Source organism: Symphalangus syndactylus, chromosome 12, assembly GCF_028878055.3.
Source record: "Symphalangus syndactylus isolate Jambi chromosome 12, NHGRI_mSymSyn1-v2.1_pri, whole genome shotgun sequence".
NCBI classification, from domain to species: Eukaryota; Metazoa; Chordata; class Mammalia; order Primates; family Hylobatidae; genus Symphalangus; species Symphalangus syndactylus.
In genome coordinates, this window is record NC_072441.2 from 146,559,074 (window position 1) to 146,583,511 (window position 24,438).

Consider the following 24,438-nt stretch of genomic DNA (forward strand, 5'->3'; position numbering starts at 1 on the left):
ATGGAGGGTTTTCCAGAACCCTGAATAGAAGTTTTCCCAGATCTAAGAATAAAATTTTCCAGAGCTGGGATTGAGAGTTTTCTTAAGCCAGAAACAGAAAATAAATATTGGGGCCCCCAAATCACTAAGCTAAAGGGAAAAGTCAAGCTGGGAACTGCTTAGGGCCAACCTGCCTCCCATTCTATTCAAAGTCACCCCTCTGCTCACTGAGATAAATGCATAACTGATTGTCTCCTTTGGAGAGGCTAATCAGAAACTCAGAATAATCCAAACACTTGTCTCTTAACTAGCTGTGACCTGGAAGCCCCCTCCCCACTTCAAGTCTTACCGTCTTTGCTTCGAGTCGTCCCAACTTTCCAGACTGAACCCATGTTCATCCTACGTATATTCATATATTCTTATCTCATGTCTCCCTAGAATGTATAAAACCAAACTGTGCTCCGACCACCTTGGGCACATGTCACCAGGACCTCCTGAGGCTGTCACGGGCATGTGTCCTCAACCGTGGCAAAATCAGCTTTCTAAATTAACTGAGATCTGTCTCAGATTTTTGGTGTTCACAACCCCAATTCATAGTCATAGACTTTTCCAGAGGTAGGTAAAGAAAATTTTCAAGATGAAGGATCATGTCTCATTCAAGAGTCAAGAATGGCATCTCCTTCACAGGCAAAGGATGTTGGTGTTCGGGCTGCTTGACACTTCAGGACCTCCATTCATACTGAGACCCCATCAAACCTCTCTCTCCTTGGTTGCAGCTTCCAGACAGAGTGTGACAAATCTCACAGTGTCTCAGCCGATAAATCAACCCCCAAAGATGATCAAGTTCTAGGCCCCCAAGGTCAGAGTGAAAACCCATTGAGTGATTTTACTATTGTGAAAACAAAAGTCTGCAATCAAGTTATCTGCATGAATCCTATGCATGTAATGGACTTCGGGGCCTCTGTTGTCCACCAGTGTTAACTTCTCCTTTCATCTTTATGTTGGTAACTTCTTGGTAACTTGTTCACATGCTCTAAATAAGTAGCAGTCAATAAACCTGGATTTTGGCATAAACGAGGACTTCGGCATCATCAGAATCATGTTGGGATCCTTGGACAAGTTACTTGACCTGGGCTTTAGTGTCCTTGTTTGACACATGGCGATAACATAGCCATGTGTGCAAAGCTCCCCAGCATGGAAACTAAAAGGTAGAAGTTGTCTTGTTTCTTCTTTTTTTGGTTTGAGACAGGGTCTCACTCTGTCATCCAGGCTGGAGTACAGTGGCACAATCTTGGCTCTCTGCAACCTCTGCCTCCCAGGTTCAAGCACTCCTCCCACCTCAGCCGCCTGAGTAGCTGGGACCACAGGCGCATGCCACCACACCTAGCTAATTTTTTTTTGTAGAGACGGAGTTTCACCATGTTGCCCAGGCTGGTCTTGAACTCCTGAGCTCAAGTGATCTGCCCACATCAACCTCTCAAAGTGCTGGGATTACAGGGATGAACCTCTGTGCCTGGCCCGAAGCCTTCTAATAAATGTGAGATATAGGCTGGGCATGGTGGCTCACGCCTGTAATCCCAGCACTTTGGGAGGCAGAGGCGGATGGATCACAAGGTCAGGAGTTTGAGATCAGTCCTGGCTAATATGGTGAAACCCCGTCTCTACCAAAAATACAAAAATTAGTCAGGCATGGTGGCACATGCCTGTAGTCCCAGCTACTTGGAGGCAGGACAATTGCTTGAACCCAGGAGGTGGAGGTTGCAGTGAGCCAAGATCACGCCATTGCACTCCAGCCTGGGCAACAAGAGAGAAACCCTGTCTATATATATATATCAAAAACTAGCTGGGCGTGGTGTCACATGCCTGTAGTCCCAGCTACATGGGAGGCTGAGGCAGGAGTATCCCTTGAGCCTGGGAGGCAGAGGTTGCAGTGAGCTGAGATCGTGCCGCTGCACTCCAGTCTGGGTGACAGAGTGAGACTCTGCCTCAAAAAATAAATAAATAAATACATATAAAAAATAAATGTCAGATACAATAGAGGCAGTGAGGAGAAGCGAGGCCTGGACTATTGGGGTCTGACAGTATTTAACAGGGTGCCATGGGAAGGCCTGGCTTCCTCCCCGACCCTCAAGTTTCCACACTGTAAAATCAAGGGTTAAAACATGGATGGCACAACTAATATCCACATGTGCTCAGACATGTATTAACATCCTAAGAACTGAACCTTGGCCTTCAGAAAGCTGCCCCAAAGCCAGTCCTTCGAGCAGGGAGAGTGGAATCATTTCTCAACATCTACAATTATATCCTTTGTTGAAGGTTCTAGGTGAGGTTCTGGTGGTGTAAATATGGTGACTTGGCCAAGGCCCTGGAATGGAAGACATCAGACATCTCTTGGCAAATCAATCGTCCCCCCGGAGATTTCCCAGACAGAGATGAAAAACAAATGGGAAATTAAATGTTCCAGTGATGAGAGAGAAGCAAAGCCTTCCTTTTCTCTCTGAGAAGCACTCTGTGCCCAGAAGGGAAGTACAAGAATTTCCACCACATCAACGGAATCTGTTCCCGAAGATGTGTTGGAAGGAAAAATGTTTGAGTCCATGGTGTTCCGGGCCTACCCAACTCCCAACCAATGAACTCAAATATCTCAAAAGCGTTGTTTAACGCCTGTCTAGCAACCTTTCCAGGACTTCTGCCTAAAACAAAGCATTTTAAATGGAAGTAAATGAAAACATTGTTATTATTTTAAAATCACCCAGTAACTTAACCCTAAGCAAACAATCAGTGGGTGGGTTTCTGTGGGTTGATATTACTCGTATAAGATGCCAAGCCGGTTTTCCTTCTGCACCACAACGCACACGTGCCGCAGTGTAAATAAACAAGTAAATCAACAGGTTAATGATGTTAATTATGAATCCATCTGAATTGGACCTGGGCTGGGAGGGCCTCCAGGTCTCTGGGTAAAGGAAGAAAAATGTATGGAAAATAATTAAGAAAAAGACCCGATGGCCATAAGAGAACAGCCGAGATTCACCTGTAGCACACGCTGCATTCTCCCACCTGGATTTGAGTGCAGTATGAATGCTTCCAGCAGTGAGCATGTGTATAGTAATTACCCAGTGGTTTTTTATTTGTTTAGTATGTTCAGGGTAACATTTTGTTTTGTGTATAAGCATTCAGATTTGAGATTTCAGCTAGTGGGGATAATTACAATGACTTACATTTCAATCAATATTTAATTTTTTTAAGTTATAGATCTTAGAATCTAGCTCTTGCTTTTGCTTTTCCTCTCAACTTATGGATCTTTGTATTTTATTTATGAACTTAGTAGTCTTTATATAAAAGCAAGATCACATTTACTTGTTCATTGATTCATATTCAATTAACTCATAAATTTGATAGATTAAATTCCCATAAACTTTTAACATCATTTAAACATTTAATTAAGAAAATTCCTTTAGATATTTCAAACTACAATTACAAATTTAATTTAGCCAATTCAAACACTTCAAACACCTAACAAGGGAGACTTACATATATGATGAACAAATTATCCCTAAGCACTTAAGCAGCTTCTGTAAATCTAATCAGACATAAAATTTGTTGCATAGATTTTGTTTTAAATATCATAAAAAGCAAGCAGAAATTTTATAAAGCAAATCAATGATTATAAAATTTCTTACTGCAACTGTAAACACAACTTATACAAAAATATCAATATTAAGGATTTATTTCTTCATCATCTTGTGGTAAAAGAAGTATATGTGCATGGACCTATTCATTTCTCACTCCAATCAAGATGAACAAAATAGAACTATCTTGCATTTAAGCTAAGGATACATGGTAGGAGCTTGGGTCCACGACATGGGTGGGGTAACTTTATTTGGTTGAATCCGGAAGATTAAGCCATGGGATGCCATTCCAAGATCCTGGACCCACAGAGGTCCCACGCCGGGTGGGCTTTCCAGGCTTCTGATGAGTTGGCTTCCATCTTGTGGTGAGATTCTATCAGGCACGTCACTGGTACTTTCTAAACTCTTGCCATTTGTCTAGGAGTTAACCAATAATACATGTTTCAATTTTCTGCATCCTACATCCTTTCCTTGCAGTGACCGGTCTCTTGATTCCCCAGTAGCTTCAGGATTCAAAGCTACTGGGTTTCACTTCATTCCGATTCAATGACCCAGTTGTGTAATTTCTTACATTAAAACCGAATGTGCTCGAGTCTCTTGCCCAATTTTCTACAAAGTTGTCTATCTTTTTCTTACTCATTTGCAGGAGTTCTTTATATATATTCTGGATGTAAGCTGTTTGCCAGCTATGTCTGTTGTAAATACCTCCTTCCACTCATTTAAGATGGAGAGTTGGGGCCTCTCCTCTGAGACTCAATCCTCGATTACAGGCTTGAGATATTTTCTTGAATGTCCAACGGGCATGCCAGAATTTACATGGCAAGAATGAATATCTCATTTATGGATTCCCCATCTTCCCACTTCCCACTCCTTTGAAACTCTCTCCAAATCAGAAATTGGCACCATTATTCATCCAGTTGCCTAGCTCCATTCTTTTAATCATTCTCTGGAACCCTTTTTATATCATAAAACAGAAATTACATACAGAAAGTACATGAAAATAAATGCATAATTTAACAAATAAACACTCATGTAACTACCATTCAGGTCAAGAAATAGCATTGCCAGCACTCAAAAATTTCTAATAAATCATATATATATGTATATATATATGTTTTGCCTATATGTGAACTTTGTATTTTTGGAATCACAGAATATGTTTTTTTTTTTTTTTGCATCTTCATGTTTTCTTTCAATATTATACTTGTAATTCTCATCCTGTTATGTATAACTGTAGTTCATACATTTTCATTGTTACATATTATTTCACTATACTATATATGCCACATTCTATTCTTAATGAATATTTATGTTGTTCCAATTTCTAGCTATTATTATTATTATTATTATTATTTTGAGATGGAGTCTCACTCTGTTGCCCAGGCTGGAGTGCAGTGGTGCGATCTTGGCTCACTGCAGCCTCTGTCTCCCAGGTTCAAGCAATTCTCCTGCCTCAGCCTCCTAAGTAGCTGGGATTACAGGCGCCCGCCACCATGCCCAACTAATTTTTGTATTTTTAGTAGAGACAGGGTTTCGCCATGTTGGCCAGGCTCGAATGCCTTACCTTGTGATCCGCCCGCGTTGGCCTCCCAAAGTGCTGGGATTACAGGCATGAGCCACTCTGTCCAGCCCAGCTATTATTCACAGTGCTTCTGTACTTCTAAAAGTAGTCCTACACATTTTAATGATGCATCACATATGCATGAATTTAAGGTATATACCTAGGACTATAATTGCTGGTCACAGAAAGTTTTCAGCTTTCCTAGAAAAAGCCAAGCTCTTTTCCAAAGTGGTTGTAGCATTTTTTCCTTTTTACCTTGAGTCAGTATTAGTAAGCTACATTTTTCTCAGGATTTACCCATTTGATTTAAAATTTCAAATGTATTGGCATGCAGTTTTTCATCACATTCTCTTCTTTTTTTTTTTGAGACAGAGTCTCGCTCTGTCGCCCAGGCTGGAGTGCAGTGGCGCGATCTCGGCTCACTGCAAGCTCCGCCTCCCGGGTTCACGCCATTCTCCTGCCTCAGCCTCTCCGAGTAGCTGGGACTACAGACGCCCGCCACCACGCCTGGCTAATTTTTTGTATTTTTAGTAGAGACGGGGTTTCACCGTGGTCTCGATCTCCTGACCTCGTGATCCGCCCGCCTCGGCCTCCCAAAGTGCTGGGATTACAAGTGTGAGCCACCGCGCCCGGCCCACATTCTCTTCTTTTTGATGTCTATAGCATCGGTGGTGATGCACCCGCCCTTTATTTTTGATACTGTTTGTTTGTGCCTGTTCTTCATTATTCTTGGTCAGTGTTCTCAGGGCAGAAGTGGCTTCTGTGATCGTTTTCTTCTCTGGGTTCTTTATGTTTCCTTCCAACTAGCCCTGGTTATTTCTTACCATCTTGTTAGCCCTTCATTTATTTGAATAAGTTTTTAAAAGATTATCAAACCGCCCGGCGCAGTGGCTCGCGCCTGTAATCCCAGTACTTTGGGAGGCCGAGGGGACGGATCACGAGGTCAAGAGATCGAGACCATCCTGGCCAACATGGTGAAACCCCGTCTGTACTAAAAATACAAAAATTAGCTGGGTGTGGTGGCACACACATGTAGTCCCAGCTACTCGGGAGGCTGAGGCAGGAGAATTGCTTGAACCCAGGAGGCGGAGGGTGCAGTGAGCCGAGATCCCGCCACTGCACTCCAGCCTGGCAACAGAGTGAGAGTCCGTCTCAAAAAAAAAAAAAAAGTTATCAAACATCTTTATTTGTATCTGATGAGAAGCATGGTTTCAAAATCAGAGCCCTCTGATTCTGGAAGTCCATGGTCAAGATTCCTCTTTCTCTCACGTCCAGTCCATCGGAAGTCCCGCCAGCTCTACCTCTAAAGCAGATCCTGATCACGCCCACTGCTCTCTAGCTAGCATGCTGTTATACCATATTTCACAAGGGCTCTCTTGACCCAATTTTGAGATCTTGGAGAAAAACTCTCAATTCATCTTTGTGGGCACTTTGCTCAGCCTGCACCCCAACCCCTTTCCTCACTGGGCTCTAACACTCCTGGGTCACAACAATACACCCAACTTCCAGGAATTATTTGCTAAACATCAAGGGATGAACACTTCTTCCTTGGGTCTGTGAAATCACTCAAAATTCCCAACCCACAGGAAGCCCCTAGACCTGCTAACCCCACTCCACTTGCCATAGAGAAGCTGCCTGCTACATTCCAGCTTGCTGTTCCCCTTTCCTGGGTGCAACCATGGGGTTGCATGTAGGGACATGGCCCTGCATGTCAACTTTCTCCCACTTGATGCTGTAAGTAGTAGAGTTCTGCTTTTCATCTCATCAGAGGTCAGTGTGCCCATCTTACCATCTTCAGACCCTAATGTTATAAGAGTAAGCCCCTCCCCACCAGCTTCAGTCTGTCATCTCCAGCTTGAAGTCTTCAAATAGCCCCCTCTCTCCCTCCTTTCTTTTACAGCCTGCTAGACTTCACCTGTCATAGGGCCCAAGTCATAAATCACATCCTTCCCTTCCCTGAATAAGATGCTCTTAGCATTGAAATCAGACTGAAACCCAAACTTCTTCCTATGGCTTAAAAGGTCCTGGATGGCTTTGCTCCTGCCAATCTCTCTGACCCCATGCACTATTCCACTCTTGATCAGTCTCATAGTCCTAGCTCTTAGAACATCTTAGAACATAGTAGGCACTCACAAATCTTCGATAAGTGTCAGGTAAACAGAAACCACTCTAGGTACTTCAGACAAAGTGATTTAATTTAGGGAATTGGTTATAAAAACGTTGGAAGGACCAGTGGAGTGAAAAAGAAATGTGGTGTCATTTTGGGCTCACAAGCCTGTGCTCACCATCAACGCTGCTTGACTATTGTGACTGCCACTGATAAAAGTTAGAAGCTTGAACTCTCTCTGATGGTAGTTCCAGAATCTTGCATGGATGCATCCCATTGGCAGAACCCAATCGAAATCCAACTGAAAGGATGTCTGGGAAATGTAATTTTTTTTTTTATTTTTGAGACAAAGTCTCACTCTGTCACTCAGGCTGGAGTGCAGTAGTGAAATCTTGGCTCACTGCAACCTCTGCCTCCGGGGTTCAAGCGATTCTCCTGCCTCAGCCTCCTGAGTAGCTGGGATTATAGGCATGCACCACCATGCCCGGCTAATTTTTGTATTTTTAGTAGAGGTGGGGTTTCACCATTTTGGTCAGGCTGGTCTCGAACTCCTGACCTCGTGATCTGCCTGCCTCGGCCTCCCAAAGTGCTGGGATTACAGGCATGAGCCACCGTGCCTGGCCGTGAAATGCAATTTTTAAACTTCTAGGGCTGATGATTCCAGGAGGAATGCAGAAGGCCAGGAATGGGTTATGGGTGTTTGGCATGGTAAGAAAGGCCTCTGAATGGCCCTGACTGCAGACCTCATGGGAATTTTGTCATGTGCCCTCTTTTCTGCCCTGGCTCCACTTGTCCATGTTTCTGGCCATAAAGTGGCTTGGCAAGGCCCCTTCATGCTGCACATCTTGGCCAGGATGCCTTACCTTCAGATTCCATGTACCTTGCTGGGGTCAACAGCTATGGGGAGAACAGCATCCATTTCCCCTACTGTAGGCCTCATGCACTGCAGAACCAAAATTAGTTCTGCCTGTTGAACCCAGAACCTGATCAGGCTGCTCATGTCAATGAAATTTGAACAATTGTGGCCTCTAACCTGTGACCATGGAACTTAAATCCAGCTCGGGTTGCTGATCAGAACAGATGCCACAGCAACCATTCCATGCTTCCTCTTATCTTCCCATCCCTCCAACCTATCCAAATTTCCCCCTCTTACTCCAGAAGCCAGGAATGAAGATTATTCCAAAGAGTTGTCTAGATCCAGGGGCGCAGACACCTCCATGCCTAGAGTTTGGAGGGGTTAAATGCCCACAAGGAGGAATTGAGAGGTTTTAGCCAGGATCTCAAAACTGGGTCAAGACAGCACTTGTGAAATACGATATTACAGCGTGTCAGCTAGAGAGGCCCTTCAGGTCCCTGTATAGTCAATCTTTTTGGGCCAGGGATGTCAAGTCAAGATCTTGGAAGAAGAGTATGGACAGTCAGTCTTCCAGGCCAGTCAAGTGGTCCTCTATCTTTACAGAGAATCAGCCCTCCAGAGCCATGTATAGAGAGTTCTTTGGCTTCACAGTCAGAGGGTCCTCCGGAAATGGGATTCGACAGTCTGGAGCCAGGAAGGCAGGACAGTGCAAAACCAGTGAGGAAGGGTCTTCCAGAAACAGGCTGCAGAATTCCAAAATTAGGAGCAGAGAGTCCTCTGGAGCCATGGAGTTTTCCGTAGAGCCAGCAATGCTGTGGGACTATAAATGTCTCTGGAATACTTTCCAGAGCCAAGGACAGAGATATTTCCAGAGCCAGATACAGCAAAATTTTTTGCTGATCAACAGTCATAGTGTTTTCTAGAGCTAGAAATAGAACCTCTTGAAGATGTAGAACAATCCGTTTTTTGCTATAAAGGATGGCATCTCTTCCAGTGCTGAGGGACATTGCCCTTCCTCCGTCAAAGGCTGGAAGAGGCTGTCGGGCACTGTGCTGTGGGGGCCTCCAGTGACAATGAAGTTAATGCAGTTGATTTGTCCTTGTAGATATCACCCACTTGGCCCTTTCTGCAAGAGATCCTGAACCTATGATCACTTCAAGATCCATACTCATGCAGAGACCTCATTAAAACATACTCTAGCCTATAATCCCAACACTTTAGGAGGCGGAGGTGGGTGGATCACTTGAGGTCAGGAGTTCAAGACCAGCCTGGCCAACATGGTGAAACCGTGTCTCTACTAAAAATACAAAAAATTAGCTGGGCATTGTGGCAGGCACTGGTAATCCCATCTACTTGGGAGGCTGAGGCAGGAGAATTGCTTGAATCTGGGAGTGGAGGTTGCAGTGAGCCAAGATCATGCCATTGCACTCCAGCCTGGGCAGCAGAATGAGAGTCCATCTCAAAATAAAAATGCAACTAAAAATAAAAATAAAAACATACTCTCCTGTGTTTCCTTTGAGGACCCTCTACTCAGAGAACATGGGTGGTGGTGCCTCACTCAGAAAATGTGCCCAAGCCTAGCTGGGAAACAAGTCTCCTAGCTGGTCCTCTTCTAGACTCTCAGATGGGACATAACTCTTTGACTCCTATTGCTTTTAGAGGAGCACTTCCATACAACAGGGCGGGTACATGAAGCACTGATGTGCAGAAGATTCTAGGCCCTCTTTTGTTTTCAAGTAGCAGATTCACCTCTTCTTCTTTTAGTGATTATATTGGCAAATCACTCTGATGTCCACAAGCTCTAAATAAACCACCTGAGTAGTCCTAGAGTCAACACACTGCTATACCAAGAACGTAGGCCTTGGAACCCGACAGGCCTGGCTTCAGTTCAGTAACACTGTGTGGTCTTGGAGGAGATACTTTCTCTCTCTGGACCTTTCAGATAGGAATAACAATAGTCATCCTGCAGGGCTGTCGTGAATGTTTAATGTAACAGTATGTGAAGGCCCTCCATGTGCCCTGGCTAGAGGAGGTTCTAGTCACTGTTCAGTTGCAAGACAGACCAGATCTGGGAAAGTGCATTGAGGGGGAAACTGGGTGTCTAAAAAGACTCTGGTTCTGCTGGTCGACCCAACTGTGTGACTCTGGGCAGTCACTTGCCTTCTCTGGCCCTCAGTTTCCTCATATGTCAAACCAAAGGTTGAATAAGAGGATTCTAAGAGCATTGCCAGCTCTGCCATCCTGAAGGTTCCTTAATTGGAAGATCTGAGTTGATTCTTTTGACATTTAAGAAGCCACTCAATTGTCCTGTCTTGGTTCATTGGGAGAGGGCATCTGTAACCACTGCATCAGGGATTTCTGTGAGAGTTTGATGGTATTCACGTGGTATTATGACAAAAATCCAGGACTCAACTTGGCATGGTGGCTCACGCCTGTAATCCCAGCACTCTGGGAGGCCGAGGTGGGTGGATCACTTGAGGTCAGGAGTTCGAGACCAGCCTGGTCAGCATGGCAAAACCTTGTCTCTACTAAAAATACAAAAATTAGCCAGGTGTGGTGGCACCTGCCTGTAATCCCAGCTACTCGGGAGGCTGAGGCAGGAGAATAGCTTGAACCCAGGAGGCAGAGATTGCAGTGAGCTGAGATCATGCCATTGCACTCCAGCCTGGGTGACAAGAGTGAGACTCTGTCTCAAAAAATAATAATAATGATAAAAATAAAAATCCAGGACTCTTGTCCCACCGTCTACTTTGTTTCGTGTTTTTCCTTGAGAGAGTGAATAACAAGTACGTGTGACAAATGAGAAGTCAAGACACCACTCTGTAATGAGCGAAGCAAACACTCGTATCCCAAAGCAGGGCTGTGCCACACTGGAGTCCTCGCCAGCCCTCTCCATCCTCCTCTAACACCCATAATAATGTCATTACTATAGCTGACTGATTGGATAGTTACATGTGCCAGGCAACAAACCTTATTTAATTCTCGTAACAACCCAATGATTGCACTGTAATGACCCCGCTTACCAGAAAATGGGCCTCATCAGTCTTCAGAAATCCGACCCAACAGATAGGCAACTTTTCCTCCCTGCTGAGGGGTGATAGGAAGGGCGGACATGGTGAGCGGGGGGGCAGTCCCACCTCCTAGGTGGTGGCTACAACATGACTAAAGAGATGGGAAGCAGGTGCATGGAGTTTGGAAAGGAAGGATAGAGGCTGGGAGGGATGGGTGGAGGCTGGGGTGAGGGTAATGGGGAGGGGGCTGATGGGGGTTCCGATTTGTGGAAGCGTACTTGGGATGAAGCTCTGTGCTGAGTGCTGGGAACAGAGGTGAATCACAGCCTGAGTGTGTGTGTGTGTGTGTGTGTGTAGGGGGTGGGGAGATGTAAAAAGAGATAGACATCTTTTCAATGCAGCATGACTCTTGAAACCGAAGTTGCACACACAAGCTGAGACCAATTTCACATGGAAGGAGAGCGATGACCCTACCTGGCTGCCAGGGAAGCCCTCACAGCCTCCCAGGTGAGCTGGTGCCATCTCCTCAGTCACCTGAACTATGGCTCCACGTCCGTTACATCTCCTCCTGAGTGTGGGTCTCTCCATCTCTACTCCAGCTGGAGGCCTTAGTCCCCCCTGCCCTGACTTTCCCCAGTCCCTGCAATGACTGGTCTCCTAGTCCCCTCCAGCCCATCCTCCACACAGCTGCAAGAGCGGAGATCTTTCTAAAATGCAAACCTAATCATAGCCCTCTCCCCTTCCATCACCCAACTGCCTGAGAATGTGGTCCAAGATCCCTTAGCATGACATTCAAGCCCTTTGGGATCTCGTTCCTGCTTCCCCTTTCAGCTTTACTTTAAACTCCTCCTCCTCTCCAACACCCCCAACCCCACGATCTAATTTCCTGCCATAGTGCCTCGAGTGTTCCTTGCTTTTTACTGCCTGCAGTCTTTGCGCAGGCTGTCCCCTCTGCGGAGAATCCCTTCCCCACCCTTCCTCATCTGGCTCTTTCAGGTCCTGGCTCTGTATCCCTTTCTCCCAGCAGTCCCCGTGATTCGGTAGGTTGAGTAGGGACCGCTTCTCTGTGTTCCCACAACCCCCGTGCTCCCTCTGTTTTAATCCTTAACACACTGCCTTGCCATTTTCTCCTGGACTGCTTGCTTGATCAGACTGGGGGGCTTTGTGAAGGCAGGGGTGGAGGTGGACTCATCTTTGCGCCTGCAGAGCCCAGCTGCACCTGGATGCTGGAGGGTGCTCATTGCTGTTTGCAGGGCGTATGGATGAGTGTGTGGTTCCAGGGTTGCGGGGACGGGGTGGTCTTGGCGAGGGACTCTGGGCCGGTTTGAGGGAGGGGGCCGAATGGGCGTCTTTCCAGGAATTCTGATGCCCGGGCCAGCAGGAGCTCGGCTTTCCCCTTCTGGCCTGAGTAGGGGGTCTCTGGGGCTCAGTCGAAGGGGAGGGGTCCCTGGGCCCCATCAGAGTCTGGAAAGACGTGTGGACGCGGCTCTGCAACGCCGGCCTGGGCTGTCATAGCAACAGCCCGCCCCGGAGGGGGCGCCGGCCAATGGCAGCCGGCTCTGGTGAGGTAATGTCCCGGTCTGGAAGCCCATTGGCTCCGTTTTTGTCCACGTCCGGGTCCCGGCCCGAGGTGGGAGCCGCCAGGGGGAGCACAGAGCGTGCGCAGGGAGCCAGCTGTCTGCACCGGCGCGATCCCGCTCCCTGCCTCCCCGCGCTGCCCCCTGTTCCGGGCTGGCTGCCCCTGTCCTTCTGCTCTCTGCGCGCCGTACCTGTCCCTGCTGTGTCGGTCGCTTTGTGCGTCTGTCTCCCCGAGCCTCTTGGGGTCTCGGTGGCCCCTTCTCCTTGCCCCCGTCTCTGCGCCGGTCTCTGACTCGAGTGCGCCTCCTCGTCTTGTCCAAACAAGGGCGCAGTGAGAGTCCCTTGACTTGCAGCCAGAAGGTGACTCACGGCTTCAAACCGCAAGGCCGCCCGGCAAGCCTCCGGCACCTTCTTCCCGAGTCTGTGGGAAGCTCTGGCACACACACAGGCCGAGGGCTTGAGATCCCGAGAGGCCCGGGCTGGCCTTTCCCTGGTTGGCCTCACCAGACCTTTGTTCTTGTTGACTTGTTGCCCAGTCAAGGGAAAGGCAGGACGGTCTGGCCTTCGGGGAAGGGAAGGGGACAGATTTAGAGAAGAACTGGGCATGAGCTTCCATAATGCCAGCAGGGGAGGTTAGACAGCTGGAGGGACTTCCAGAAAACTACAAAGGCGTAGGCACTGGGCCGAGTGAATGAAAAGGGCAGTTGGACGTTGCTCTACCCACCCCTCTGTCCATCCATCAACACAACATATTGATGCCCATCAGTGCCAGGTTCTGGGCTTGGCGATGGCTCAGTCCCCTGAGCGCCTGGAATCACAGCCCAGTCTGGGAGTCAGGCACACAAATCCTGGGTTTCAATGGGATTCCAGAAGAAGGCAAAACTCACCCCGCCAGGTGGGGTGCTTGACTCAGGCAGGGAAGCTTTGTGGAGGAGGGGCGTCTTTGAGCTGGTCTTTGGGAGGATGGCCAGTAGCTTGTTTGGGTCAGCCTGGGCAGGGCACAATGACAGACCCGTCCGGAAGGATCAGGGGTGGTTGGAAGGTCCAGGAATGTGAATACCTGCATGAGGGAGTTTGCACTTGAACCCGGGGCAGTTTGCAGCCACCCAGGGATCAGAGCAGGAGAGAAGCATGGTCAAAGTGGTTTTCGTGCAGTCATGCCGGTGACAGAATCTTGGCTGTCTTGCTCAATGCTGCACCCCAGCCCAGTGTAGAGTGCCAGGCCCGCAGTGAGTGTTCACACACTTGTCGAAGAAAAGCGTGAACTGAAGGGGAGAGGTTGTTCTGATGGATGAGGGCTGAAATGATGAGGTCGTCTCCATGTGGTGGTGGAAGGGAGAGGAAAAGGAATGGGTTCAAGAAAGGTAAAAGACAGGTAGAAGTGATGGGCCCTACTGGTTTACTGGAGGTTGTGGGGGTGATGGAGAGGAATCTGCTTGGGGTAACACCTGTTTTCGGCTTGAGCAGCTAAAGGTTGTGGGAGAGGGAATACGGGTGGGGCAGATTTCAACGGAAAGGTGGTTAGTTCAGAGTTGGAGCCTCAGCATCTGAGATGCTTGTGAGACCTCTGGGTGGGGCTGGGTGGGAGAGGTCTGGGCTGGGGTGGCCTGCATTAAGGTGGTGGCTGACGCTGTAAGTAGACATGAGCTGCTTAAGAACTAGGACATGGCCAGGCACAGTGGCTCACGCCTGTAATCCCAGCACTTTGGGAGGCCGAGGCAGGCAGATCACGAGGTCAGGAGATCGAGACCATCCTGGCTAACATGGTGAAACCTCGTCTCTACTAAAAATACAAAAAATTAGCCGGGTGTGGTGGCAGGCGCCTGTAGTCCCAGCTGCTCGGGAGGCTGAGGCAGGAGAATGGCGTGAACCCGGGAGGCGGAGCTTGCAGTGAGCCGAGATCGCGCCACTGCACTCCAGCCTGGTTGACAGTGTGAGACTCCATATCAAAAAAAAAAAAAAAAAAGAAAAAGAAAAGAACTGGGACATTTACGAGCAGGTTTCTCTGGTGAGGGGGTCCTTCAGAACCCCAAGGAGACCTGGGTAGGAGTCAGAAGTCCTGGGTTTTGGTGGATTCTGACATGGGCTTGCTGTGTGACCTCGGGCAAGTCATTCCTCTCGGGGCCACTGTCCCCTGATCTCTCAGCAGAGCCTCTCAGAGGTGGAGAGTGGCCTGGACCACTTCTGTTTTTTAAGGCCTCTGGATATGGTTAAAAAAAAGAGATGTGCCCCTAACAGGGTAACAAAAATTGTGGTTATTTACTATGTTCACATTTACAGGTTAACATTATGGACAGACACAAGGATTGTGAATATACTGTCACTTGGAGGTTAAAGTGCAGACCAGAGTCATGTGTTGGGAAATTTGTCCCCTGGTTCTGGCCTTCCTGGTTGCTTGGAGTCATTGCCCTTTTAGGTAGGAAAGCTGCCTCCCTGGGGGTAGAGAAGGGGTGAGGGTATGTGGAGGCCAGAAGGAGCTGGGCCAAGGCTTTTGTCTGAGCAGCAGCTCATAAGTTCTTGCTCTAAGCCTGGACATTCATGCCCCTCTGCTAATTCCTGCCAGCCCCCAACTTGGAGTCTTTTCTCCAGGAGCCATCAGAGGCCATGCCAGTCTCAAAGCAGGCAAGACCACTGCTGCAGCTCCTGCAGGACCACCCTCCTTTCCTTTTCATCCCTCAGCTCCTCTAAGATGAGAGCATTAGATGAGCCGGGCCCAGGCTCTGCCTTTAACTCACCCCTGGCCAGGTCACTGCCTCTCTGAGTCTCAGAGTCTTGACATCTCTGTGCCCTCACGCTGTAGCCTGGTGGCTGGCACAAAGTACATACTTAGTAAATGTTGGTTGAGTTGAAAGGAATGGTGAAGTTGTTTATTTCACTGGAGCAGGGGTTGGGGGAAGAGTGGTAGAGAGAGAGCATATTGTTGGGGCCGTCAAAATAAGATCACGTCTGCAAATGTGCTTTGGAAAAGGGAAATTAAATATTTTAAAGTCAGCATCGTATCATATTTGGCCCAATGCCCCTGAAAGGCTTCCAGAGCAAAGAGTAGACACAAAATGAGTTTTTCTCCCACGAAACCTTTTATTTCACCATAATTAATCATAATTACATTCTGCTTAGCCCAGTGGTCAAGAACTACGACCCAGTCAGGCATGGTGGCTCACACCCGTAATCCCAGCACTTTGGGAGGCCAAGGCGGGCAGATCACTTGAGGTCAGGAGATCGAGACCGTCCTGGTCAATATGGGGAAACCCTGTCTCTACTAAAAATATAAAAATTAGCTAGGTGTGGTGGTATGTACCTGTAGTCCCAGCCACTCCGGAGGCTGAGGCAGGAGAATCACTTGAACCCGGAAGTGGAGGTTGCAGTGAGGCGAGATCGTTCCACTGCACTCCAGCCTGGGCAAAAGAGCGAGACTCTGTTTCAAAAAAAGAACTGAGGTGAGCATGCTGTTTTCAAATCCTGACTCCATTACTTTCTGGCTGTTTGACCTTTGATAAGTGACTCAACTTCTTTGTATATCAGGCTGAAATGTAAACTGCAAATAATACCATTATCATCTCATGGGGTTGTTATGAGGATTTCATGAACTATTAGATGTAAAATATTTAAGAAAGTGCCTGGCCCATGTGAATGTTTCTGAAATGTCAGCTTTTGTTATTGTTAGCAATGATAGGGCTTTCGTAAACCCCTCCCCACAGCTGCCTGCTCTTAGTGGCTGGTGGGTGTGGCGGATGCTACAGGCGGGCCCACTGAACGAGGACGCCCGTTTAGCTCTCCTCCCTCTACTCAGGGCAGCGGTTCTCAATTTGGGCTTGCATATTAGAATCAACCGGGAGCTTGGAAAACTCCCAGTGTCAGAGCTGTACCCTCAGAATCTCCGAGAGTGTGATCCAGGTCTCAGAGCTGGCTGAGGCATCCCCCTGATCCATGCTAAGGTGCAGCCACAGTTGAGAACCAGTGATCAAGGGCACTGCTTCTCACAGCCTGGACTCCAGCCGCATCAGCATCACCTGGGAATGTCTGAGAATGCAAATTCTCAGGCCCCACGCCAGGGCAGCTGCAGAAGCAGAAACTCCAGGGTTGTGGGGCCAGCAGTCTGTTTCAACAGCTCCCCCTCCCCGGGGGCTAAAGCTTGAGAACCAGCAATCTAGCGGCTGAAAGGACATGTGTGCGTTTTTGAAAGCCACGGCTGTAAGCTGCATTCTGTTATTCCCTGACATGAATAGGGACCACTTCCTGCCCCTAATAACCACACCTTTTGTTATCCCCGGCTGCTTTATATGTATTCTCATATTTAGACCTCAGGGCAACCTAATACCAGTAACTCACCCTCCATTTGCTAGAATGAGGAACTCCTGTGACCTGTCCAAGGCCTCATAACTAGTTACTCCAAGGCTAATTCCTCTGACCTTTGGCCAAGCAGAGAAAGAGTCTTGGATTCTCTTTGAGACCCTGAGCCCTGACCTTGTCAGCGGAGGGGCTGCAGGTCTTGCGCTTCCTCTGGGAGCCCAGCTGCTCCTCCGTGCAGACGTAAGGAAGAAGAGAGGCACGGGGAAGGGAAGGCTCTTTGGGATCATTGGTCCTCTAAGGTATCCCAAGAAATATCTGAGAGTCGCAGACTCAAAGGTTAGAAAATGAGGGAGCTGTCTCCCAGGGGTCTCCCGCCCCACACGTCGGTAGGGAGATGCACAGTGCTTGGTGCAGGACCTAGCACGGAGTCAGCACTCCCAAACGGTAACCACCATCATTGTGAACCACACAAGATTACCGATAAATGTAGATAACATGGTACTATTTTATATTTACTATTCTTTATGATTGCTGTATTTATACTTTTATTGTGGTAAAAATGCACATACCTTAAAAGGTCTTTCATCTTGTGAGTTTTCCCATACAACTTCCAAATATAGATAGTGCTGCTGGCACAGCTGAAATGCTAATGCTACCCTAGTTATCAGCTGGGGTATATGGAAGAGCCACTGGCCATGGGGTGGGACAGACCTGGGCTTAAACCTCAGCTCCACCACTTATCTCTGGGGCTGTGGGCCTTTGGTTTCTCCTCCTTCAACTGGGAAGCACATGGCAGAATGTACACTTCTCTGCAGACATGAGGGGTTGTTATTCTTGTCGAGGGAGTTGGTGGCCATGCTGACATTAATGAAGAATCAAAGCCTGTGCACGCTCAGCCTGAGATAGACTCCCCGCCTTCAGATGCCTGGACCAGACGCATTTCTTGCCTTTTAATAACCAAATGTGGAAAGGCATCCACCACGAACATGCCTGGCCTCTCTCTGTCCCTCCCTGACTCCTGCCCAGGGAGCTGATGGGTGAGTGTGGGTGAGGGACCTGTTCAGCTTGCCTCCCACTGGGCATAGCGTATGTCCTCAGTGCAGCCTGCCTGCAGAGGGGCTTATGTTTTGGGTGGTTCTTCAGTAGCAGCTGAGCTCAGCAGGCTGGCTTTGCCCCCTGGGGATGTCTGTGCTTGTGCAGCACTGCCAAGGACAGACAGGGAGTCTAATTCAGGGGCAGGGGTATTCACAAGCCCATTTGGCTAAAGCCGCCTCCTCCAGGCAGCTTTGTCTGTGACATCACTTCACATCACTGGCTTTCCATCTCACCTGAGCATAAGCCAGATTCCTCACGGCAACCTGGAGAGCTCTCACCATCTCGAACCCGGTCCCCTCTGGCCTCATCTAACCTTTACTTCACCTGTGCCCCTCCCTCTCACTCCATTCCAGTTACAACGGCTGTGCGGATTCTGAGCTCCCCAGCTCCTGCCTCACGGCCCTTCCCTGGAATGCTCTTCCTCCAGATGAGTGCGTGACCATACTTGGCCGCTTAGGTCTTAACTCAAGTATCTCGCTCTTGGCTTCTGATGATTACAACACCCCCTCCCCACACCAACCCCTTGACATTTCATTCCCCTTTCCCTGCTTTTCTTCTCCTTAGCACTTGCTATTAACACATTTTATTTCATTTATTTACCTTGTTTATTGTGTCTTTCCCACCAAAATCACCACTGCACCGGACCAAGGTTTTTGTTTGTTTGTTTTCTTTTTTTATTGCAATATCCCCAGTGCTTAGTGTAGGCACATAGTAGGTGCTCAGTAAATATTTGTCAAACAAATGAATGGAGCTGGCATTATTCTGCCCACCATCTGACTGTCACCTGCATGTTCTAAACTCAGGAGGGGAACTAGGATACCACTTTTTGAGTCCCCTCACATTCTAGCTGTTCCTAGGTCAGTGTGTCTGAGTAGACACAATGCAGTTTGGGCCGTGCATCCAGAATGCCTGAGTTTTAATTCCCATTGGAACACCCTCTTAGCTGTGCTTCTGAACACCTCTGTGCCTAGTCTCCTCATCTGCAAAGTGGGGATGATGAGATCACCTCCCTTAGAGTGTGATTGTGAGGGTCGAGGAAGAAATACAGGTATGGTGCTTAGCACAGTGGCTGGCATAGGGTAAGTGCTCAATAAATGTCAGCGGGCATTGATCAGCCTCAAGGTTTGAAGGAGGTTACGACCTCCCCTGCCTGCATCTCAGGATGGTTTGGAGACCAGGGAGACAGGGCATATGGCCTGACCTTGTGGACTCTGACACCCAGGATGGAACAAAGGGGCTGGGGGGTCTGAGACCCAAGCCTGGGCCAGGGAACTCAAAGGGAGGTGGCAGCAGGGTGGGGGCAGTTTGACAGTCCATGGCTGAGCCTGCTCAGCCGCAGTAGGGACAAGGATGCTGTCTGCATGATCCCAGGTATCCAAATGCCACAGGTGGACTTGGAGACCCGTGGATATAGGTAGACCAGTTGTCTGGATGGTGACCTGGCCCTTTCACTTCCCCCAGTTGAGTCCCTGGATGATGAGACCAGGAAGGGTCACTTCGTCCCCCAGTTGAGTCCCCGGATGATGAGACCGGGAAGGGTCACTTCGTCATCCCTCACCTGCTCCATAAACAACAGAGAGCCTCAGGGTTGGGCTCCAGAGGGAGTAGTTTGGGAAGAAATGGGGTCATGGGCTGGTCTCTGGGACATGGACCACAGTGATCAGGGACATCTTTGCATTTTCCCAGGTCAGTTTTATGTGTGGTGTGTGTGTGTGAATTTGTGAGGACCCGAGTACACATATGTGTTTGTGTGTGCATGTTAGAGCGTTTGCTGACAGCCATTCACACACACACACACACACATACACACACACACACACAGCACAAAGGCTGGCCCTGCTGTCAGGAAGCTCTTGGAGAATCTATTCTCCTTCACAATGCTTGCTCTCAGATGTCAGGCTGGAAATGTCAGCTCTGTGCGGTGTGCCAGTCCCTGCTCTGGGCAGGGAAAGCTTCATGCCTCTCAAAGACCCTACTCTGAAAGGCATGGACAATGCCAGGCCAGGACTCCCGGCAGAGGGGAAGGCTTAGTACAGGGGTTGGGAGACTGAGTGTAAGCTCGGGGATAAACCAGGCCTGGCAGGGACTGGAAGTCCACTCCCCAGGGGGCAGAGAGGCAGCGCTCACTACACATGAGAACAATCAGTGACATTTATTACATGCAAGGTGTGCATCAAGCACCTCACCAGCATCACCTCACTTTTCAGAAGAAGAAACTGAGCCTCAGAGAGGTTTGGAAACTTACCCAAGATCACACAGCTGGAAGATGGCAGATGAGGAATGACCCGCTGAACATTGAGCTCAGTGAGTCCTGACCCATTGAGCAGGAAGTAGAGGCTTAGAGAGGATAAGTGGCTCACTTAGACTCACTGACATGTTCATGGCAGAGCTGGGATGTGACTCAGAGCTCCCTGATTCCAGAGCCTGTGCTCTTACCACCACCACACGCCCCAAGCTTGTGGGTGAGCCAGACACCCTGGGGATATGTGAAAGGTGACCAGAGGAGGGAAGGACTGACTCTGCCCAGGAGGGTCAGTGAGGCACGGATGACAGCTGGAAGCGCTCCAGGGAGACAGGGGTGGGGGAGGGCATTCCAGGGGAGAGAAGAGCACCAGCAAATCACAGAGGCGTGAAATAGGGTGCCGCGTTCTGGCAGTTTATGGCTGACCCATTGAGCAGGAAGACTACCTCCGCTTCTCTCTGCCCCACCCCCATCCTTGTTCAGAAAGCCTGATTGTCCCCACTTCCCTCCGCCCCCTCCTGCAGGCTCCTGGGATATGGACAAGAAAGGAGCTTGTCTTTCCTGGCTCTGCTGGAGTCCTGCCGCGGAGGTTTGGTTACCATGGCGACGGGCGCCATGGAAACTTGCAGCCGGCCTTTTCCAGGATGGGCCTGGACCCCAGCCCACCTGCTGCTGCATTGCGTCCCCTGGCCGCAGCATCCCGAGGAGGTGCCTGGGTGGTCACTGTGCTGCCTGAGCACCCACCCCTCCACCTTGGCAGGGGCAGGGAGAGCCCTGAAGCGCAGCAGGATGGGATTCTGGCATGCAGAGGCCGTTGAGCGGCTTCAGGATCCCGCATCAATCCAGGATACGGAGACCCACAATTCTCTTATATTTAGGCAAACTGAGAGCAAGTCTTTACATGGCTGCTGCTCAATGTCCTGCCCGTTCTGTTTCAGTGTCCTGGTCTGTTTCCGTCCTGGTGCTGCATTCTCTTCACTCTGTTTCTCCCTGGCCCAGCTGTTCTCTGAGTTCTGATCTGTTCACTCCACCGTGTGCGCACCATGCCCCAGGTACGCCCTGTTTCAGAGGATCTCCAGGCCCTGGGGCTTGCTTTCGGACTGGCCTGGGAGGTGACCCTGACTTGACACTTTGTAGCCACGCAACCTGGAACAAGTCGCTCCCTCTTCCGGAGTCTTGGGTTCCACGTCTCTAAGCACGTGCTTTATGGGATTGCTTGTTCATCCAGCAAATATGCTTAATAATATCTGCATTTACTAAGCACTTTTTATTTGCTTCAAATGCATTTATTATGCTAAGAACTGCACTTACATCATCTCTCTTTCTCCTTATGACAACCCCATGACACAGGATTCTTATTCTCAGTTTGTTGGCAAAGGCACTGAGGCAAAGAGGATGGAGGACCCTGTCCAGGGTCACACACGTGGCAGAGCAGGAAGGACGCAGGCGTGTTTGACTCCGAAGTTGCCCTGAAGGGGGCACCACAGCGTTATTCAGTCGGTTAATTTTTATCCGCCCCGATGGTGTGATGACCTGGTTTCTGCCCTTACAGAGCACTTACTGGGGAAGACGGGAAAAAAGAGCAAATAATAATACAACGTGTTGTAAGCAGAGTGTTGAGATAGAGGATGATGGGTGGAGACGATGTTCTTAAAGACGATCAGTGGTCAGGGACGATCTCTCTCAGCAAATGACACACAAGGATGAGAGATCCACATAATGGGAAGAGCCAGCTACGAGAGGGAAAAGCCCAGGCAGGGACAAAGGCCTTGAGGTGGGAACAGGTTTGGTGTGTCCTCAGAGACGGAAGGGTCAGAGGAGCTTGGAGGTGGTGAGCAATGGGGAGAGAGGCCCGGGACGAGCCAGAGAGGCAGGCAGGGGCCTGATCATGCAGAGCCTCGTGGGCTGGGATAGGGGGCATGGTTTATTCTAAGGGCAGTGGAAACCGTCAGAGGGTGCCAGGCAGGAGAGTGAGTCGACCTCACATGGGGGAAGCAGATCCCTCTGGCTGCTGTGTGGGGAGTGGGTAGCAGAGGGGCGTGACAGGGCCAGGAGGACACGCAGTCGTCCTGGTTGGAGATGGTGCTGGCCATGGCCGGGGAGGGAAACTGGCGAGCTTGACTGGTTTGGACACAGAGTAGACAGACTTTGCTGAGGGACTTGTAAGTAGCAGGTGGGAAACAAGAAGGCAGAAAGGATAGCTCCTCATTTCTGCTTGGAGTGACTAGGTGGGTGATGATGTTGCTTACTGGGATGGGGAGACTCAGGTGGTGCTGGGGGTGGGATGCTAGACAACTGGCTTTTTCGGGGGAGAAGATCCAGAGCTTGTTTTGGGATGTGTTGTGTCCAGGATGCCTGGGAGACAGCTGAGTGGAAATACTCAGATCTGGAGTTCAAGGAAGAGGTCTGGGCTGCAGATACAAATTTGGATATTGACAGTGTAGACATGACAACTAAAGCCATGGGGCTTGGTGATATCAAAGGAGGAAATGTAGACAGAGATGGGAGGATAAGAGGAAGGGAAAGGAGAGGTGGGAAGAGGAGCTGGGAGGAGAAAAGAGGAGAAGGAAAAGAGAAGAGAGGAGAGGAGAGGAGGGGAGGAGGGTTGCTGGAGCCAGGAATATACCTGTGCTTACCTTTTTCTGGTGTGGGCCATGCTTCAGGCACCCAGAGCACACCCTGAGTCCAGGAGCACCAGCCTTGGAGGCGAGGGCAACAGCAGGAACTTTGCCAGTTTGGCCATTAGAACCTGTGTGGGGACGTTAGGCCAGGGGTCAGAAGAGGGTGCTTCGAGGGGTCCAAGGAGGAGCAGCCCCACTGGACTGAGGGTGGAGGCCAAGGCCTGACAGATGAGTTCCCCATAAAGAGGGAGGAGACAGAAGAAGAGGGTAGAGGTGATGGGGTGTGGGATTTGGATGGTAAGCAATGTGCAGGAAGCAGGTGAAGGGGGGTGTCCAGAGATGAAAGAAGCAGACATTTGGGGACAGGCGGATGTGGATGCAGGCTGTGGCCCAGAGTGGGAGGCAAGAGGCAGCTTCCTTCCCTGTCCACATCCTCATCCTGGTAGGACCCTGGGCTTCCTGGAGACAGCCTGGGGGCTTATACCAAGCCCTTGTCTTAGTTGAGCTGCCTGACTGACCTTGTAACCACATGGCCCCCAAGGGAAACAGCACATGTGGGTCCATGCAGGTGCATCAGGGGCATGGGTATGTCTCTGAAGGTGACTGCGACAGCTTGCAACCTTGAGTGTCCTGGACTTGGAGACACTTATGAGCTGTGGGCATTGGGCAAGGCACAACAACTGGCTGCATGGAGCCTCAGGGTCTCACCTGGGGAAGGGTGATAATAACATGTGAAATATGCCCTGCCAGTCCCCAAGCTCTGCCCGAGTATGAGAGATTATTAGTGCTGCCCAGGCTATGAAACTCCGTGTGAGGGGTGATCCTAGTTTTGTTGAAAGAGAGAGACAGAGGCAGAGACAGAAAGAGTGAAACAGAGAAAGGAAAACAAGGTGGGGGTGGGCAGGTAGAGACAGAGACAGAGCAAGACAGAGAACAAGAACAAGAGCGATAGATACGGAGGCCAGGTGCGGTGGCTCACGTCTATAATCCCAGCGCTTTGGGAGGCCGAGGCGGGTGGATCACCTGAGGTGAGGAGTTCGAGACCAGCCTGGCCGACATGGTGAAACCCCGTCTCTACTAAAAATACAAAAATTAGCCGGGCGTGGTAGCAGGCGCCTGTAATCTCAGGTACTCAGGAGGCTTAGGCAGGATAATTGCTTGAACCCGGGAGGCGGAGGCTGCGCTGAGCCAAGATCGCGCCACTGCACTCCAGCCTGGGCAACAGAGCAAGGCTCTGTCTCAAAAAAAATAAATAAATAAATAAAAAATAAATAAATACAGATGATACGGGAGAGAAAGAGAGGGAAAGAGACAGAGAGAGACACAGAGAGCTAGAGAAACAAGAGAGGCAGAGTCAGAGAGAGACAAAAAGAGTTTGAGAGGGCGAGGGCGAGGCAGAGACACAGACACAGGGAGAGGAGGCTGTAGCAGACGTCATATCTGGGCAGTGAGACTGCGAGTGATTTTGA

General features: G+C 49.3%; 1 long non-coding RNA gene across 1 annotated transcript; it reads right to left on the bottom strand.

The window, feature by feature from the left end:
• Positions 1 to 3,104: 3,104 nt before the first annotated feature.
• On the bottom strand, positions 3,105 to 13,142 carry LOC134734899 (uncharacterized). Its single transcript, XR_010117784.1, has 3 exons — positions 12,913 to 13,142; positions 11,156 to 11,219; positions 3,105 to 4,025 (listed from the first exon to the last, which is right to left on the bottom strand). It is a non-coding gene; the product is annotated as an uncharacterized lncRNA (long non-coding RNA).
• Positions 13,143 to 24,438: the final 11,296 nt, after the last annotated feature.